We start from the raw sequence: 10,458 nt of genomic DNA on the forward strand, positions 1-10,458 counted from the left end.
CAGCGAAGGGGCGTGGAGAGGAGAAGAGGTAATGGGAATGCACTGCTCGGAGGCTCCGGTCCAACACCTTATATGAGGTCGCTTCCGAGTGGCTAACGGGTAGGCCCAGGCGGCTCTGTCAAATCCCGTAACAATCGCGAGCGCAATATGTGGCGAAAAAGGTGGCGCGGGAATCGAGGTGGCTCCGCTCTATCCCATCCGATTACTGCGGCCTCCCCCGTCCTGCGCGCTACCCAAAATTCGGATCCCATGAAATCCGCGGACAACAGAACAACTTGTCAAACCAAAGATCTCCTCCGCACCGTCACTCGGAGCCTTTCGAGTAAAGAAACTCACTCGACGAAGAATTAAGAATGGATCAAGGCGACTGGAAAGGAAGCCGCTGTCAACACTCGGGTTCATTGACCTGAAACAAGGTATGCTCGCGGCATGAAAAACGAGTTGGAAAAATGCTCAAACCCTGTCCCACTCAAACCTCGATCCATTCGGGGGCTAATGATGAAGCTGTGTACCTAGGGTAGGGTCATGGACCTGTCCAAACTGACCTACCCAAGGACATCTCCAGAAGAAATCATCTTTGAATCGACTTGAAGGCGTCTCACTCGACAGACTTGAAGATACTCGACCAAGGAGCAATCACTCGGCCAAGACCAAGCCACTCGACGGTTAGGTGGCCTAAAGGCACTCCGCATGCTAACGGACGGTCATTAAGTAGCTTTTATGGTCATCATAGCACTTTATTACTAGCGTTACCAGTAACGCCCTGCCTTAATTGTACATTGAACCCTTTGTAACGTGGGCCGACTGGGGTCCTAGCGCACTCTATATAAGCCACCCCCTCCTCCGAGACAAGGGTTCGCACCCCTGTAATTCATACTCTCATAATCTAGTCGACCGCCTTCGGGCTCTGAGACGTAGGGCTATTACTTCCTCCGAGAAGGGCCTGAACTCGTAAACCTTGCGTTCTTACAACTTCTCCATAGCTAAGATCTTGCCTCTCCATACTTACCCCCCTACACTACTGTCACACTTGGAACAACGACACCACAGGCCGGAACCGCCGCCGGTGACCTCTCAGGCGAGCGCTTCGCCGCCCTCGCTCCCTTCCCTTTCCCTGTTCTCTCCCTCATGCCCTCTCTGTCTCCCTCGAAGGGAGCATCCATGGCCGCCAGGGCTCGAACTCGCGCCACCGGCGTCCTGCGTGCCCCCGTGCTCCGTTCCCCGCACCATCGCTTGGATCCGGTGACCCTGCCCCGGATCCACCCGTCACTGACCTCGCCGCATGACTCCATGCCCCTCGCCTCAGCGGTTCCCGAAGGCCGCGCCGCCCCTGCTTTCCCTCGATCCCCTCTGGATCGAGGAGGAGGACGACGACAGGCGTGCAGGCCGCGTGGGCTGCATCCAGCGCCAAGGCCAGCCTGCTTCCCCTCCGATCTGGGCCAGGACCACTGGGTGAGAACCCCCCTGTGCACTGTTGGTCCAACAGATTCGGCCCGTATAACGTTTTTTTCTCTGGACGGATTTAATCATTTATCCAGACTGCAGTTTTTGCAGAAAAACCCCTGTTCTTCATGCATATCATAAATCACAAACTGTGCATCACATGTAAAAACTTTATATATGAAATGTGACTAGAATTTCATCTAGTTTCACAATATCCAACTTTTATCCATCTTTGTAATGTTTAAATTGATGTTTGTTTTAATTTGCCCCAATGCCATGTTAAAATGATTTAATTCATAACTTATTAACCATAGCTCCATTTTTAATAAACTTTATATGTAAATGGGGTAGAAAAATGTCTAGTTTAACATGGTGGCTTTACTTTGCATGTTTAACAACTCTAAAATATGGTTTAGGGAAGAACAGTACCAAACCTAAAATATGCACATGGGGATTTTCCGGACTTGTTACTTATTGATCCGGCCTCATTTAATCTTGCCTAGATAGGTAGTTTTGTTATGCTTCACCTCTTTGCTTGTTCAACAACATTTAATATTGTTGGGTACATAAACGAGAAAGAACTAAATAATGGATGTGGTGTTTTCTTCAATATGCAACTCGTTGCATATTGAGCTCCACTTAATTTGTAAGATTGTTTGTGCATTTCCATGCCATGTATCATTAAACCGGACATGCATCATACTTGGTTGTGCATCGTGCCATGTTCATGTGACGGTTGTTTACTATGTTGTTTGCTTCTTTCCGGTGTTGCTTCTTTCGGTTAGTTCTGATAACGTCGCATTTGTGAGGATCCATTCGACTACGTCTGTTTGTCTTCTTCATGGACTCGTTCTTCTTCCTTGTGGGATCTCATGCAAGATGACCATACCCTCGAAATCACTTCTATCTTTGCTTGCTAGTTGCTCGCTCTATTGCTATGCCGCGATACCTACCACTTGCTATATCATGCCTCCCATATTGCCATGTCAAGCCTCTAACCCTCCTTTCCTAGCAAACTGTTGTTTGGCTATGTTACCGCTTTGCTCAACCCCTCTTATAGCGTTGCTAGTTGTAGGTGAAGCTAAAGTTTGTGCCATGTTGGAACATGGATATGTTGGGATATCACAATATCTCTTATATTAATTAATGCATCTATATACTTGGTAAAGGGTGGAAGGCTCGGCCTTATGCCTGGTGTTTTGTTCCACTCTTGCCGCCCTAGTTTCCTTCATACCGGTGTTATGTTCCTTGATTTTGCGTTCCTTACACGGTTGGGTGTTATGGGGACCCCTTGACAGTTCGCTTTGAATAAAACTCCTCCAGCAAGGCCCAACTTTGGTTTTACCATTTGCCTCACCACCACCTACTTTTCCCTTGGGAGTCGCTCTCCCAAGGGTCATCTTTATTTTAACCCCCCCCCCGGGCCAGTGCTTCTCTAAGTGTTGGTCCAACCCCCTGGGCAACCAGGGTCTATGCCAACCCGACGTCTGGCTCATCCGGTGTGCCCTGAGAACGAGATATGTGCAGCTCCTATCGGGATTTGTCGGCACATTCGGGCGGCTTTGCTAGTCTTGTTTTACCATTGTCGAAATGTCTTGTAACCGGGATTCTGAGTCTGATCGGGTCTTCCTGGGAGAAGGAATATCCTTCATCGACTGTGAGAGCTTGTGTTTGGCTAAGTTGGGACACCCCTGCAGGGTTTTGAACTTTCGAAAGCCGTGCCCGCGGTTATGGGCAGATGGGAATTTGTTAATGTCGGTTGTAGAGAACTTGACACTTAACTTAATTAAAATGAATCAACCACGTGTGTAGCCGTGATGGTCTCTTTCCGGCGGAGTCTGGGAAGTGAACACGGTTTTGGAGTTATGTTTGAACGTAAGTAGTTTCAGGATCACTTCTTGATCACTTCTAGTTCACGACCGTTGCATTGCTTCTCTTCTCGCTCTTATTTGCGTATGTTAGCCACCATATATGCTTAGTGCTTGCTGCAGCTCCACCTCACTACCCTTTCCTACCCATAAGATTAAATAGTCTTGATCTCGCGGGTGTGAGATTGTTGAGTCCTCGTGACTCACAGATACTTCCAAACAGTTGCAGGTGCCGATGATACCAGTGCAGGTGACGCTACCAGGCTCAAGTGCGAGCTCGATGAAGATCGTGTTCGTTGTGTTGTTTCATTTCCCATTGATCAGTAGTGGAGCCCAGTTGGGGTGATCGGGGATCTAGCATTTGGGGTTATCTTCTTTTATTTTTGGTTCCGTAGTCGGACCTTGATTGTATCCTGGATGATGTATGTTTAACTTGTATTTGTGTGAAGTGGCGATTGTAAGCCGACTCTTTATCCCTTTCTTATTCAGTACATGGGATTGTGTGAAGATTACCCCTCTTACGACAAACCTACCATGTGGCTATGCCTCTAAGTCGTGCCCCGACACATGGGAGATATAGCCGCATTGTGGGTGTTACAGCCGGACCAGTGATAGATTTCATATCCGGTGTGGTACACCGTTATGGGGTCCCACACAACATTATCACCGACAACGGCTCTAACTTCACAGCCGATGAGGTAAAACCTTCGTGTGCTACTAGGCATTAAACTCGATTACGCCTCCGTATATCACCCTCAAACAAATGGTCAAGTTGAGCGGGCCAATGGCCTGATACTGTGCGGCATTAAACCCAGACTAGCATGATCCTTAAAGGAGTCAGATAAACACTTGGTTGAGGAGCTCGACTCCGTACTCTGGGGGCTGCGGACCACACCCAATCGCACGACCCGATACACACCATTCTTCATGGTGTACGGCGCACAGGCCGTCTTGCCCTGCGATATTATTCATGACTCACCTCGAGTGCGCATGTACGAAGAAAGAGAGGCCGAGATCGATCGACAAGATGACTTAGATGTCCTAGAAGATGTCGCAAAAGCTCGTTCCACATTCTACCAACAACAAGCTCGAAGATACCAAAGTAGAGAAGTGCGGGCCAAGACTTATAATGTCGGTGAACGCGTTCTAAGACTACCAGAGAAGAAAAAGGACAAGCTCAAGCCCAAATGGGAGGGTCCCTTCATTATAGATGAAGTTCTCACTGGAGGAGCCTATCGCCTTCGTAACGCATCAGACAATCGCTTAGAGCCGAACCCATGGAATGCTGCCAGACTCTGAAGATTCTATGCCTAAGTTCGGACACATTGTTCGTTACCTTTTTCTCTTTTTTCCTCTCTTCTTTTTGTTCATTTTATGATTTCTAGCGTGTGTTCGGGTAAGCCGCACACTTGCGGGGAATACATCTTCAAATGTACACACCCCACTATAACTGGGGGCTTCTTTCAAATAGAAGCTCTTTATTATCTTGAGCATAAAGCTCACAATATATATATATATATGTGTACCGCTTACTCATATATGTTTTGTCTTCGCCATTATATGCACCTCTATGACTTAAGTTTTTGCCAAGCTGGGTTGTCTGGCTCCTGTGCTTATGCCCTACGTTCCCGATTGTTCGACTAGGGTATAAAGGGAGCACCTCTGCGATTGTTACAACCGGGTCATCCGGACTTGTACCTTAGATGGGTGAAGCCGAAAGCTAGCGTTCTTAAGGGAATAACTGGTCGGCGGACAAACGACGAACTGCCTTCGTAACACTTTAAACTAACAAAAATACAAAGACACATGTGATTCTTTCGCTTCACAGCCTAGTCAGGCCTACATGCATGTCGAACCAGGTAGAGGAACCCTTAACGGAACTAGTCTTCCTGGAAGATGTTTCTTCCATTTAAAAGTAATATAACATAACTCCCCAAATATGGCTTGCCTGTTCAAGCATTATGACTGGATCGCCTGGTTTCCAAATGTACTTGGTGTTTTCTACCAATATAGTATTCGAAAACACTCCACCCTTGGGTTTCGGAGGCTAAAGCGGAAAGTCTGCTATGACAATCTTTTACAATTTGGCCGGAGATAAGTTTGCTGATAAATTGCATTGTCACATAAAATCACACGCCTACTCCTTATCTATGCCATCTAGCAGGCTATCTAGTTTACAGTCCTGCTGTGAAAATTTGGCAGCTATCTTTACTTGATCATATAGCAAGCTAACCGGAATCTCTTGTCCGTCTGGTCCCTGGGGTCCGACCCAGGCCATATGATTCGATCAAGTCCGGTATATCGTGTTTTCACCATGGCCTAGGCCTCTCATGCACCTTCTCGACATGTCGATGCCTTCCATAGCTCAAATAGAAGACAGGATCCTTTGAATAGCTCTGCGAGCTCACCCATCAGCCCAGGAGGAGAATCGGATGGCCATAAAGACTTGGCCATATTCATCATTGCTTTTCGAGCTCGCTCCCGCACTTTGGATAGCTCTTGAAGCAAGTCGCCTTGAAATCCCGACACTTCTCCTTCGGGCCTCCGAGTTAACAAACCTACAGGAACAAATATCGTCAAAAACAAAATTTCCATCGGGGAATCTTGTGAAAGTTAGGATCAGGGACATACTAAATATGCCGCCTTTTAGCTTTCGGTTCTCTTTCAAGGCATCTGACAGTTGGACTCTTACGTCCTTCAGTTCCTTGCCCTGCTTGATGTTGGCATCCTATAGCTTGTTCTTCTCATCCCTGGTCCATGTCAGTATACGTTGACCAGCGACTTCTTGCCTTTCGGCATGCTATTTATCTGCCTGCGCGGCCTTCAGCCTCTCCTCCAGCTGATCTAGTGATCCTGTCGTCGCTAACAAAATAGTGCACATGTCACAAACATTGCTGGTGCATAATCGTATTTTCCGAACAGTAATTGACCTTACCATTTGGTGCCTTCTTGGACTCCTCCAGTTCGGCGGTGACAGCAGTTAGCTGGGATCGACACTTTTCAAGCTCCTTGGATAGCGTGACTTTTTTCTCCATTAGTACCTGATAATACAACGATCCTTAAATCAGTTGGGCCGAACTGCTTCAAGTCTCGGGGGCTACTGGCACATGAGTATTGAATGTTTGAAAAGCTCTTACTCGCATATCCTTTGAAAGCTGGTATGTAGCTCCAGCAAGCCCATCCCGAGCAGCTTGGATATACACATCCGCGGAGTTGAGGGCATGGAACGCCTCGGCGGTAAAACTGGGATCGCGCATGGCCTCCTTCCGCCGACGATGGTTCATTGCACTTCCCACTTCAGAATTAGTGACCGATACATCATCCAAATCCTTTTGGAGATGACAGTCCGACATTTTGCCCGTATCAACCCTAGTTCTTACGGCAGGGTCCGGTGCTGGATTGGTCGAGGCACGGCCGGTGAGGTCCCCGGATATAGTCCGGAATATGCTCTTCCTGAAAAATGGTCCAGTGGAGAACGTCACAACTCGATCTACCCACCAAGTGCATGTCAAAAACCATACCTCTTTGCGGAAGGCGGGGGCCCGGTATTGTCACCGTTCGCCTTTCTTTTCAAAGACTCGCCCTATGCAGGTGTCGCCTTCTTGGAAGACACCTTTGATGCAGCTCGGCGGGACGAGCGCCGCCCCTTCAGAGCATGAGACAGTGTGGTGGGTGAGGCGCAACGGGAAAACTCTTTTGGAGAAGAGGTCTCCTAAGTACTTACGTAGGAGGAGGGGAGAAGGCCGAGGTAATCAGCTGTAATGGCTACTTCCGTGCCAACATAGCTCGCCTGATAAAAAACTCCCTCCTTAAGCTCTATAAATATGTCTAGATCTTCATCATATCCGGGATCTAGATCCCGGATATGGTCCTCTGGCTGCGGAGCGGGGCTGTAAATCCCCTCGACAATCTTTCTCCATTCCTCTCAAAAGCAGTCGGATTAGATTCGACTAGCATAACTCTGGAAAAAGGATTAAGTAAAGTCGATCGTCGAAACTTACCCAATCGATGGGATTGTACATGGAAAAACCTTCCCGACCCCTCAATCGAGTGAAGTCTTCCTTCTCCCCTTTGAAAAGATCAGCTAGGACGGTGGCCAGGGTGGCAAAGTTGTTCGGACCCTGGCATAGACAACGAGATGCATCGTTCTCCCCGTTGTAATGCCACATGGGAGAACCCATAGATTGGAGTGGTTGAACACATTGCATTATTGAGATTGCCATTACCTCAATTATTGATAGCCCGGAGTTGGCAAGTACTCTGATTTTGCTCGCCAACCTCCCAACCTCCGCACTGTCCCTTTCCTCGAGGCTCCAGGGGCACCAGCCGGTGCGCTTCTTTAAAGGAGCGCTGGGGAATTCGGGAAGGCCGCGCTGGATTGGGTCCGGAAGAACAACGTCTTCGATATAAAACCACTCTGAAGGCCACTCTTCGGATGCCTTCTTCGGAGTGCCAGACTGGTATCCTGTACCGGCTATGCGCCATACTTCGGCACCGCCCACCTCGAATATAGATCCCTTTTGGTAGCGGGGGACGAGGCGGAAGAATTTCCGCCATAATTCAAAATGGGCCTCGCAGCCCAGAAACAGCTCGCAGAGAGCAACAAAGCTCGCGATATGCAGGCTGGAGCCTGGCGTCAGATTGTGCAGTTGGAGGCCATAATACTCCAGGAGACCTCTAAGGAAAGGGTGGATAGGGAACCCTACGCCTCTCGGAAGGAAATAAACGAAGCACACCCGCTCCTCTTTAGAAGGATTGGGGAAATTTTCCGCTAGGACATCGCCATTAAGGGAAGTTAACCCAGCCCGAACGGAGACTAGATCCGCGAGAGGGAGATATCCCTGCCTCTGAAGTTCATTAAGATGGGCGTGTGACACAAAGCAGCTTTCCCAGTTGCCTTTTTGAGGGCCGTAGGGGCGTGAGGAGGAGCTAGGAGTGCTGGCCATGTTTGGGTGATTTCCTGTGGCGAGTTATAAGGATTTCTGCGTGGTGTGGAATGGCATCTGAGATCCAATCCCCTTAAATAGACTCCATCCTTGCATGGACGAGGGGTTATTTGTAAAAAAATACCTAAACCATTCGCATTCGTCTGACACGCGGAAGCCAAAGCGGCGGTGGCAAAAGACATGGTATTTAATGTGGAGCCGAACTATTGTTAGTCCGAATTATAATGGAGAATCCGCCTTACAAAGCCGAAGACATAAAAACCGGATACTACATCGTCATTGAAGGCAAGTTCGGGGGCTACTGAGGGAGTCCTGGATTAAGGGGTCCTCGAATGGCCGGGCTATGTGGCATGGGCCTGACTGATGGGCCGTGAAGATACCTAATAGAAGGCCTTCCTCCGTGTTCGGATGGGACTCTCCTTTGCGTGGATGGAAAGCTTTGCGTTCGGATGTGAAGATTCCTTTCTCTGTAAACCGACTCTGTATAACCGTAGGTCCCTCCGTGTCTATATAAACCGGAGGGTTTAGTCTGTAGAGGCAATCAGAATCCATATAGGCTAGACATCTAGGGTTTAGCTATTACGATCTCGAGGTAGATCAACTCTTGTAACCCCTATACTCATCAAAGTCAATCTAGCAGGAAGTAGGGTATTACCTCCATCAAGAGGGCCCGAACCTGGGTAAACATCATGTCCCCTGCCTCTTGTTACCTTCGATCCTCAGACGCACTTTTCGGGACCCCCTACCCGAGATCGACCGGTTTTGACACTGACAGGGGCGCCGCACATGGCTAAGAGATTGGCGTGGTCATGTGTGGTTCCCCCTCCCACATATATATTGGTGGGGGAGAGGGGATCAGCCAGGAGGCACCCCAAGTAGGGCCAAATCCTACTTGGGTGCCTGCCCTGGCCGCACCCCCCTTACCATATACTCCCTCCGTTCGGATTTACTCGTCGTGGTTTTAGTTCAAATTTGAACTAAAACCACGACAAGTAAATCGAAACGGAGGGAGTATGTTAGAGGGGGAAAGGAAAAGGGGGGGAGAGAGAAGGAAGGGGGAGACCGAATCCCCCTACTTCCTTTCTCCCACAGGCCGGCTGCCATAGGGTGGTGCGCCAGCTCCTTGTGGGTCGGTGTGCTCCCCTCTAATGGCCCAATAGGCCCATCGTCCTCCCGGGGGTATCCAGAACCCCTTCCGTTGATCCGATGACTACCCGGTGCACTCTGAAACTCTTTCGGTGTCCGAATAGTATCGACCTATATATCAATCTTTACCTCCGGACCATTCCAGAGCTCCTCGTCATGTCTGTGATCTCATACGGGACTCCAAACTACATTTGGTCACCAAATCATATAACTCATATAGCACTAGAACGTTAACGAGCATTAAGCGTGCAGACCCTACGTGTTTGCGAACTATGTAGACATGACTGAGACACTTCTCTGGTCAATAACCAATAGCGGAACCTGGACACCCATATTGGTTCCTACATATTCGATGAACATCTTTATCGGTCGAACCTTATGACAACATATGTAATTCCATTTGTCCATCGGTATGTTACTTGCCCGAGATTCGATCGTCACTATCTTCATACCTAGTCCAATCTTGTTACCGGCAAGTCTCTTTACTCATTCCATAATACATCATCTTGAAACTAACTCCTTAGTCACTTTGCTTGCAAGGCTTCTTATGATGTGTACTACCGAGAGGGCCCAGAGATACCTCTCCGATACACTGAGTGACAAATCCTAATCTCGATCCATGCCAACTCAACAAACACCTTCGGAGATACCTGTAGAGCATATTTATTATTACCTAGTTATGTTGTGACATTTGATAGCACACAAGGCATTCCTCTAGTATCCGGGAGTTGCATAATCTCATAGTCGAAGGAATATGTATTTGACATTAAGAAAGCAATAGCAATAAGCTGAATGATCAAATGGTAAGCTAACGGATGGGTCTTGTCCATCATATCATTCTCCTAATGATGTGATCCCGTTATCAAGTGAAAACACATGTCTATGGTTAGGAAACCTTAACCATCTTCAATCAACGACCTAGTCTAGTAGAGGCTCACTAGGGACATTGTATTTGTTTATGTATCCACACATGTATCTAAGTTTCCAATCAATACAATTCTAGCACTGATAATAAACCTTTATCATGAATAAGGAGATAAAAAATAACAACTTTA

The sequence above is a fragment of the Triticum aestivum genome, chromosome 2A (genome assembly GCF_018294505.1).
Source record: "Triticum aestivum cultivar Chinese Spring chromosome 2A, IWGSC CS RefSeq v2.1, whole genome shotgun sequence".
Taxonomy (NCBI): domain Eukaryota; kingdom Viridiplantae; phylum Streptophyta; class Magnoliopsida; order Poales; family Poaceae; genus Triticum; species Triticum aestivum.